General features: G+C 41.7%; 2 long non-coding RNA genes across 2 annotated transcripts; one reads left to right on the top strand and one right to left on the bottom strand.

Annotated features, from left to right (window-relative positions):
- Nucleotides 1-89: 89 nt before the first annotated feature.
- Nucleotides 90-2,083, bottom strand: LOC119087082. Its single transcript, XR_005090527.1, has 2 exons — nt 1,938-2,083; nt 90-1,270 (listed from the first exon to the last, which is right to left on the bottom strand). It is a non-coding gene; the product is annotated as an uncharacterized LOC119087082 (long non-coding RNA).
- Nucleotides 1,260-3,239, top strand: LOC119087083. Its single transcript, XR_005090528.1, has 2 exons — nt 1,260-1,663; nt 3,012-3,239. It is a non-coding gene; the product is annotated as an uncharacterized LOC119087083 (long non-coding RNA).
- The last annotated feature ends 5,889 nt before the right edge of the window (nt 3,240-9,128 follow it).

Raw genomic sequence — 9,128 nt, 5'->3', positions numbered from 1 at the left:
ACATGAAATATGTAGAATATACAAATTCATAGAGACAGAAAGATTAGATATTATCTCAAGATGAAGAAGAAAGGAATATAGAGCAATGATTTCTTAAGTACAGAGTTTCTATTTTGTGTGATGGAAAAGTCCCACAAATAAACACTAGTATCAGGACATAATATGAATAATAAATCATATCATAAATGTAGTTACTGAATGAATACTGCGAATGTAATCAATGAATACCACAAATGTAAAAGTCCTACTTATTTAGAATTCAAAAGGTTGGCATTCTGATACCACATTCTGTGCACTCAAAGCTTTTAGCTGTATAGGTTTGCAGAGCAAACAAATGGCAAATGGGATCATAAGATCTTTCTAAATCAAGGGAGCAAGCAAACGTGTCTCAATCAGACACGTGAATATATATAGCCTATATCGTCATTTTCTGAAATCAAACACTATCCTACCTTCTTTACCTAGATGAGTTGATCTGCACGGAGGCATTTTTGTTTCATGGCTCTCTTAGGCACAGTAACTAAAACTTAAAACGTAACTTTGGCTCTCACAAAGGATTAGAGGGAGGTTTTTGTGCTAATGTGAAGAATGAGTTTTGTCTTCAACTATGAGGAGAATGCTCTTCGGAGGTGGAGGTTTTGCCTTTACTTTTCTCACATATGTTGGGCTGTTGAGTGTCCTTGTGTAAGTAAACACATAAGCATACATCCTGAATGGTCTCATTTACGTGACATGACTGTGTGCACATGTGTGGAAGTGAGTGCTCTGTACGTTCCATGCTGTGAATGGAGTCCACCAGGCTCAGCTAGTGCAAGCAGTACCTGTTTATGTAACATCTTCCCTCTGTAGATAAGGGTTGAATTTGACTCCTCCTCCCCCTCCCCCTCCTCCTCCTCTGTTTTTGAGACAGGCTTTCTCTCTGAGTCTACTTGTCTTGTTTCTGTAGGAAATGTGAATGAATAGGCACTCCCCGACTGGCAGTGCTGCTGTGGGAAGCTGTGGAACTTTCGGAAGTGGAACCTGGCTGGCAGAAGTAGGGTGCTTGGGGGCATGCCTTGAGGGTTACACTTCTTCCTGGTCTGTGTCTCCTCCCTCTGCTTCTTGATGTTCTTCCCAAGTTCATGGAGTCCAGCAGCCATGGAACCCTCAGAAACTGTGAGCCAAAAGCTTTCTTCATGGTAAGCTTTCTGCATCAGGATTTTGTTGCAGTCATGAAGAAAGAATATCTTGTACAGTATACATTCTGCTGTGTACTTTCCATGTTCCTCTCCTGGAAAAAGAGGAAAAGAGAGGAACACTGGCTTGTGTTTTATTTCCAACTTGGTCGTTTCCTGGAACCATCTCTAGGTCAGGATAAGAATCAGGTAGAGCTTGAGGGACACGGTATCTTACTTTTTTTTTATTTCATGTTTTGCTGTCATAATAAAAACCATAGACTTAGTGGCTTAAGTGTTTGTTCATTTCATTTCCTTGTTGCAGAAGTCAGAAATCTGGGGCAATGGGTCTCAGAGGGCTGAATACAAAAGGCTGGCAGCACTGTGTTACTTTCTTGATGCTCTAGGGGAAAATTCCTCTTCTTGTTCACTGGAGTCATTGTTAGAACCCTGTTCCTTTCTGGACAGTAGCTGCAGACAGTTCAAAGCTTTCAGAGAATGCACACACTGTAAGTAAACTGGTTGCAATTCGGTGGGTTTAGTCCTGGGTTTTGGTACCAGCAATGTAAATAAATTGGTTGCAACAACTCTGGGGAAAGGTGTCCTGACTACCTGGGGAGGCAGGCAACACCTGGAGCTGCTTAGCACAGCTCTGATGGCTGGAACTGCAAAGAAGCAGCCTAACCCAGGAAGGGAAATTTTTCTGACTTCTTGGGAGAGTCAGGCCTGGAACTGCTTCAGCAGGGAAGGGTATCTTCACTGTTCTGGGAAGTCAAGGTATACCTGGTGTGATTGGGGGATGGTCTCCACGCAGTATATAGGAATCCTGCCCCTCTCTGGGAGAGCTGCTTCCTTTGCTTCACTCTGCACAAAGGGAAACCCCCTGCAGAAATGTAGCAATCTCCTCCTGCTCAGGAGAAAAGTGTTACTTTTAGGCTCTCTCTTGATCTGTCCACTGAGGGACTCAGCAAAGATCTTCTCTTCAGCTCCTCCTTGCTCTGCTCTTTCCACTCTTCCTTTGTTTTGTCCACTGAGGGACGTCTCAGCAAGGATCTTCTCTATGCCAGTGAATGAAGATCTTCACAGGCAAAGCTCTTTCGAGAAAGAGATTTATTTGGGAGCTGGAGGGATGGCTCAGAGGTTAAGAGCACTGGGTGCTCTTCCAAGAGTCCTGAGTTCAATTCCCAGCAACCACATGGTGGCTCACAACCATCTATAATGGGATCTGCTGCCCTCTTCTGGTATGCAGGCAGGATACTGTACACATATAATAAATAAATAAGTCTAAAAAAAAAGATTTATTTGGCAAGGAGGAGTCCAGGAGAACTAGCTGCCTCTACCAGAGTGGAGAGAGCAGCCTTTTTTCTAACTGACCAGGCATGTCAGTTTACATAGGAAATCTTAGGGGTGGAGTCAACCAGGGCTTAACCTGGGGCCCAGGGTTCTACTGTCCTGCTCTGTGATTGGTTGGTTACACAAGTCAGTTGTCCAGGGGCAGAGATGGCTCTGATCTGACTGAGCCAAACTGTTTCTTTCTGCCCTGATCTGAGCCATCTTTCCCTGGTTCTGGGCTCCAGGGTCAGGGTGGGTTTCTTTAGCCAGCACCTTTTCCCTACACATACTCCTTGTGAAGAGGCCTAACTTAACATCAGTGTAGCCATGACAGGCTGTAGACTAACAACACTGGGACTAGGCCTCACCATTACAGTAACCAGGAAAAGCCACAAACTGTGCCCTACAGGGGACCAATCAGGATTGAGACAAACAAGTACTAGATGCTCCAGAACATTAAGGAGAGCTCACATCACTTGTATATAATTTCCTTTATTATTAACATTGTTGCTAATTTCCTTGCAGCAATGCCAGTACCAATCCCTGATTGACAAGACTTCTGAGCCCCACTCCTGCCCAATCGGGAGTTCAACCCCCATCTGAATCCAGAATTCCCCTACCTCGAATCCTTTACTCTTTAAAAACCCTGCCATAACTGAGTTCAGGGCTCTCCTTGATCCAACCGCTGTGTTGGAACAGACAGAGAGCCCAAGCTCGAGCTCGCAATAAAGGCTCTTTGCTTTTGTTTATGAACTCAGGCTCCTGGTGGTCTCTGGGGGGCTCATGACGCAGGCATAACACTTGCTATTGATCTCTCCTCTCCAACTTTGAAGCCAGCAACAGGAGATACTTATTCTCCTCCCATCTTAACACTTTTTTGTTTTTATTTTTGAGACAGGGTCTCATTATGTGGGTCCTGGATATACTGAAACTCACCACATAGACCAGGCTGCCCTTGAACTCATGGAGATCTACCTGCCTCTGCCTCCTGAGTGCTGGGATTAAAAGTGTATGCCACCATATCTGGCATTTTATTTATTTATTTATTTGTTTGTTTGTTTGTTTGCTTTATTTGTGTGTACTTGCGCCCATCTCACTGCCTGTTCGGCCACCTTCCAAGAGAGGGCGCATCCCACAGCCCATCTTTTATTTGGGTCACATACTCCCCGATACAAACTCTGCCCTTTAGACTGAACCACTCCTTTCAATTCAACTGGCAAGCGGACCAGTGACAGAATTCCTGTAACGTAAGAGAGCTGTCAAATTTGAGTTCAGGTTTCCTTTTTCTGAGAACCAAAGGCAATTAATTCTCATAATATAAGTATATATTTATTTATCATCAAAAGATTTTTCTTATACCAATGGTGGGTGCTTAATTTCAATTAAAATGACAGTGGCTATACATCTACTAGAATTAAATTGAATAAAATACTCAATGTAATAAACTGGAAGCCTTTGCTACCAGAACCATAGGGCCTTTAACAGCCAGTATAAGACAAATAAAACATTTTAACTTGCAACTCAATAAAAGTGAAACAGATGTTGGGCGGCGGCGGTGGCAGCGGTTGCAGCGCACGCCTTTAATCCCAGCACTCAGGAGGCAGAGGCAGGAGGATCTCTGTAAGTTGGGGGCCAGCCTGGTCTACAAATCAAGTTCCAGGACAGCCAGAGCTGTAACACAGAGAAACCCTGACTTGAAAAACAAACAAGCAAAAAAAGCGATGCTGAACACTAGTTACAGTAGGTGGAAAGCTATTCTTTTCATGGTTCAAGTTCAGTCCTCAACATCCTTATAATATTTAGTGAACAAGTTGTTGACTACATTGGGATATAACTTTCTGTCAAAGACCTAATTCTGTTCTAATCAGGGGATCTGATGCCTCTTCTGACCACTCCAGGCTCCTGTAAAATTATATATACTCAAATATATATATATAATATATATGTTCATATATATTCATATCCACATATAATTAAATGAATAAACTATTTAAATAGTAACAATTTTTAAGATTTTTGTCCACTACAACACTTTTCAATCCTTAAAGTTTGTTTTAACGGATAGGTAATATATTCTTTTTTTTTTTTTTTTTTTTTTGGTTTTTCGAGACAGGGTTTCTCTGCGTAGCTTTGCGCCTTTCCTGGAGCTCACTTGGTAGCCCAGGCTGGCCTCGAACTCACAGAGATCCGCCTGGCTCTGCCTCCCGAGTGCTGGGATTAAAGGCGTGCGCCACCACCGCCCAGCATATATTCTTAAGTGCTGTCAATGTGTAAATTAATGTTAGAGAAGACACAGGAGAAATGGGTTTGAAGTAAACTACTGAAAGACAAGTGGAATATAAAATATATCAAGGGTTTTTCTGAAATGAAACTATAGCAAAGACAGAAGAAATTAAAAGAATGAGGTGGGTAGAATGTCATAGGGTTAATAATGTCACAGAGTTAATTAAACCACACTCCAATGTATACAAAAGAATATAACAGGAAAATTGAGCATTATCCTTGTCAGTCAAGCATGACAAGAGTTTGAAAATAAGATAGTATGATCACTAATTAAATATATTAAATGCTATGATAGCATAACAGTATCATTTGCCCCTTGTCTGAGGTACGTAATCTAACATAATTGCTGCTTTGCTGAGGTTACTATTAAGTAAAAATCTTCAGGAAATACACAAGTTGAACACTAATCTGAAAACCACAAATTCAACTTTCCATAAATCCAGTACTTTTTAAATGCCAACATGACCCGGGAAATTAACACTCAGTCTCATGTAGCAGGCCACAGTCAAAATAAAAAAAAAAGATGTATTGGTATACAAAATACACAGCTCAGTGTGTGCTTAACATGGTAGTAGGCCCTGGGTCTGGTCCCAGCACAATCAAGAGAATATATGTGTATATACAAATACACACCTTGAGGTATATGAGAAATATAAACTAATTCATGTTTTGACTTGGATCCCATCCTCAAACAATGCATATACAAATACTGTAAAATCCAGGAAAGACAAAAATCCAAAATACTTTTAGTCTCAAGCATTTTGGATAATATTCAACCTGTGTGACAGGCCAGGCCCAGAAATGGCATGGAAATTAACAGCTGCCAAGCCTGAAGGCTGGGACTGATTCATACCTGAATTCAGTCAGGTAGCTTTAAGAAATACAAGCCAGGCGGTGGTGGCGCACGCCCTTAATCCCAGCACTCGGGAGGCAGAGCCAGGAGGATCTCTGTGAATTTGAGGCCAGCCTGGTCTACACAGTGAGATCCAAGACAGGCACCAAAACTACACAGAGAAACCCTGTCTCAAAAAAAAAAAAAAAAAAAAAAAACAGAAAAGAAAAAAAAAAAAGAAATTCAGTACACTCATATCAATTCATGAAGTCTAAAATTAAGTGCACGGGCAACCAAGGCGTAAGCCATCAAGGTGCACTGCCATTGAACAGATCTTAAAGACATCCTTCTCAGCCATGCCTAGGAAGTAGTACCGGGCAGGAAAGCCCTTCAGGAAACAGTGACAAAGGCATTTCTCATTTCACACGGCTTTAATAGATGGGGAAGACGGCAGAACACAAGAGCAATTCCATGCACGCAGTCTCTTCTGACTCTAAAACTCTGTCTTACGTTATCACCTAGTGTTCTGAAGGCAAGTGAGCAAATCGGAAACAAGCGGGAAGCAAAGGCACCATAACCCACACGGATCTTAAGTTAGTATATTCACTTGGCAGAGAAGAAACAGAATGCAGCAAAATTCAGAAATCCTAAGTTTCCTTCCAAGAGGGCTGCTTCTGTATTTTTTGATGCATCAATTTAATTGCAGAGATGGATGACATCTCACGCTAACCGTTGTAATGACTATCAAGTCAAATAACTATAAAATATAAGGTTATTCTACATTTCCAACACAATCTTTAAACACGGAAGACTGCCCACCAACAAAGCCTAGAATTTCTAAATTAAATTTTAATTAACTAAATACAGAATTCAGATACAAATTATGCATTTTTATAGATGTATAAACGTCTTTTTTATCCTTGAAAAAAAAATTCACAAGCCCCGGGCTGCCAAGATGCCTCAGTGGGCAAAGGTGCTTACATCCAAGCATGACAACTTGAGTTCGATCCCAGGGACACGCACGGTGGGAAGAGAGAACTAACTGATGCCCTAACGGTCCTTGAACCGCCATATAAACATTGTGACAAAGATGTACACTCACACCCCAAGATAAATACATGTAATTTAAAAAATCACAACATCTGCCCAGCATAAGAGTTCTCACATTAATTACTGAGAATAAAAATACTACAGGACAATTTGTTTGCAGACCCTTGTCAACTCGGCTCATGTCCTTTCCAAACTTTACAATGCTCACATCATGTCCCACCAGGTTAAACGGACAACTTCTGCTCCAAAGATGTACAGCCAAATACAATATCCTGCCTCCCTTCCTTGGGGCACCGCACAGGCCACAGGAACTAGCCCAGCAAAAAACACATCTTAGAGCAGGGAGGGTGTGGCTCAGGCCTCTAATCCCAGAGGCAGGTGGATCTCTATGAGTGAGAGGCAGCCAGGGCTATACAGAGACATGGTGTGGAAAACAAACAAAACAACCACATGTTAATTTTGATGTTTCCCGGGTCTCTCATTTATGCCACAGAGAGGCATGAACACAAAGAAATTAGTAACACACGAAGCCAGGGTTGTCTCCTTTGCACACGATGTCAAATGTCTGGACTGCTAGTTGTAGAAACGGTACATCCAACAGTTCAGATCAACTAGCCCTCTGAAAATAATCTCAGTGTTTTTTGTTTTGTTTTGTTCTGTTTGTTTTTTCCAGACAGGGTCACTTGGGAAACAGAGCCAGGCAATCTCTATGAGTTCGAGGCTAGCCTGGTCTACAGAGCGAGATCCAGGACAGGCACCAAAACTACACAGTGAAAATAATTTTAAAAGTGAGATATTAAAGTAATCTTCTTAAAAGCATTAAATAACTATCAACAAAATGAGAAATAAACAGTTCCAACCCACTAGAGATTGGAACTCAGAAAAGTGATCTCCACTTTTGCTTTTGTAAGATTATAAAGAAAAGAATAAACATTTAATGCTGTCCGTCCTTCCAGACTGGGGGCCAAGCAGAGTCCCGGACAAAGGTGGCTTTCGGCTGAGGTTCTCAAGGGCCCTCCACCTGACGACTAATAAAGGACTGGGAGAGCACATCGTGTTTGCCATTCCAACCAAACACCTGAGAGACACCCTGAAACACACAGAGATTCCACAAAACCCAGGGGCCCCACCGCTTTGAGACTCTGGTGAGTGGACGGACAGTGGCTGTACTGTCAAAGCAAGCAGCTCATCTCACGACCCAAAAAGAGGTGGCCTTAGAGGGGACAACACCAATACCAAACATGTCACATTAGACCTCCTAACACTGCCACCTTGGGGACCAAGCCCTTAACACATGGACCTTTGGAGGACACTCCCCACACTCAAATCATAACAGAAACCATGAACTCTGGCCACACGTAAGTCAGTCATGCAGACAGTCCAGCAGTTAACAATGTGACATTTGACTAAGGTAGTTTTATAGCCCTAGATGCTTGATAATACCAAATAAAAATCTTCACAAAAATGTTAACATTATCTCATACAACCAATTATTTCTCCCACAGATCCACAGAGATTTACAAACATCGGAGTTAACAGATTATAATTTCCTAGTTACTATACTCAGGAGGTGAGCAGTCAAGTGTGTGTGTGTGTGTGTGTGTGTGTGTGTGTGTGTCTGTGTGTGTGTGTGTGTACTGCATGGAACTGCAAACTACAAAAAAAAAAATCACACAGATTTGAAAAAAATTGGGACTGTAAAATAACCTAAATTAAGCACTTGCTGGAAAAGTAACCAAATATCAGTGAGATATCGGTGAAAAAGGAGTAACTCTGAGGATAAAACCGTCCAGAATAAAGCCTTTAAGACACAGTAAGAGGAGGCAGGGCACACAAGGGGCAGGAAGATCTTCACCTACCAATGCTGAATCTTATTAAGGACCAAAGAGAATACTGCAGTAAAGGCGGTATTTGAAGGCCCTTTGGCTGACAAATGTGTGGGACTGATAAGAACTGATCCATCCATTCATGAAGCCCAGAGCCTAATCAGACTAATAAAGCAGAAGACAGAGTTAAAAAGTTTTCCCTCCTTAAAAGGAATATGATAAAATTATTTTAAAAGGAAATATTAGAGCCATGGTGCCAGCCAGGTGTGGTGATGCATGCCTTTAATCCCAGCAACCAGAAAGCAGAAGTGGGAGGATCTCTGTGAGTTTGAGGCCAGCCTGGTCTACAGAGCAAGTTCCAGAACAGTCAGGGCTACATAGGGAAACCTTGTCTCGAAAAAAATAAAAAAATTGGGGGAAAAAAAAGGAGAATGAGTTGACATAAAGCAACAATCAATCTAGAATGTATTCCAAGAGATAAGTGCTAACCTAGAGTTCTGTAGCAAAAATATCCTTCAAGCATGGAAAAATAAAGACCTTTCAGGCAGACAGGAGGAAATCTAAATTTCAGATTCTTTAAGATCAGTAAAAATGATCCTAAATAGAAGTTTATAGGAAACTAAGAAACAGGAAATACATGCATTCTTCTAA

The sequence above is a fragment of the Peromyscus leucopus genome, unplaced genomic scaffold (assembly GCF_004664715.2).
Source record: "Peromyscus leucopus breed LL Stock unplaced genomic scaffold, UCI_PerLeu_2.1 scaffold_1214, whole genome shotgun sequence".
NCBI classification, from domain to species: Eukaryota; Metazoa; Chordata; class Mammalia; order Rodentia; family Cricetidae; genus Peromyscus; species Peromyscus leucopus.
Note: the sequence above shows the minus strand (reverse complement) of the source record. Positions and strands in the feature narration are given on the sequence as shown.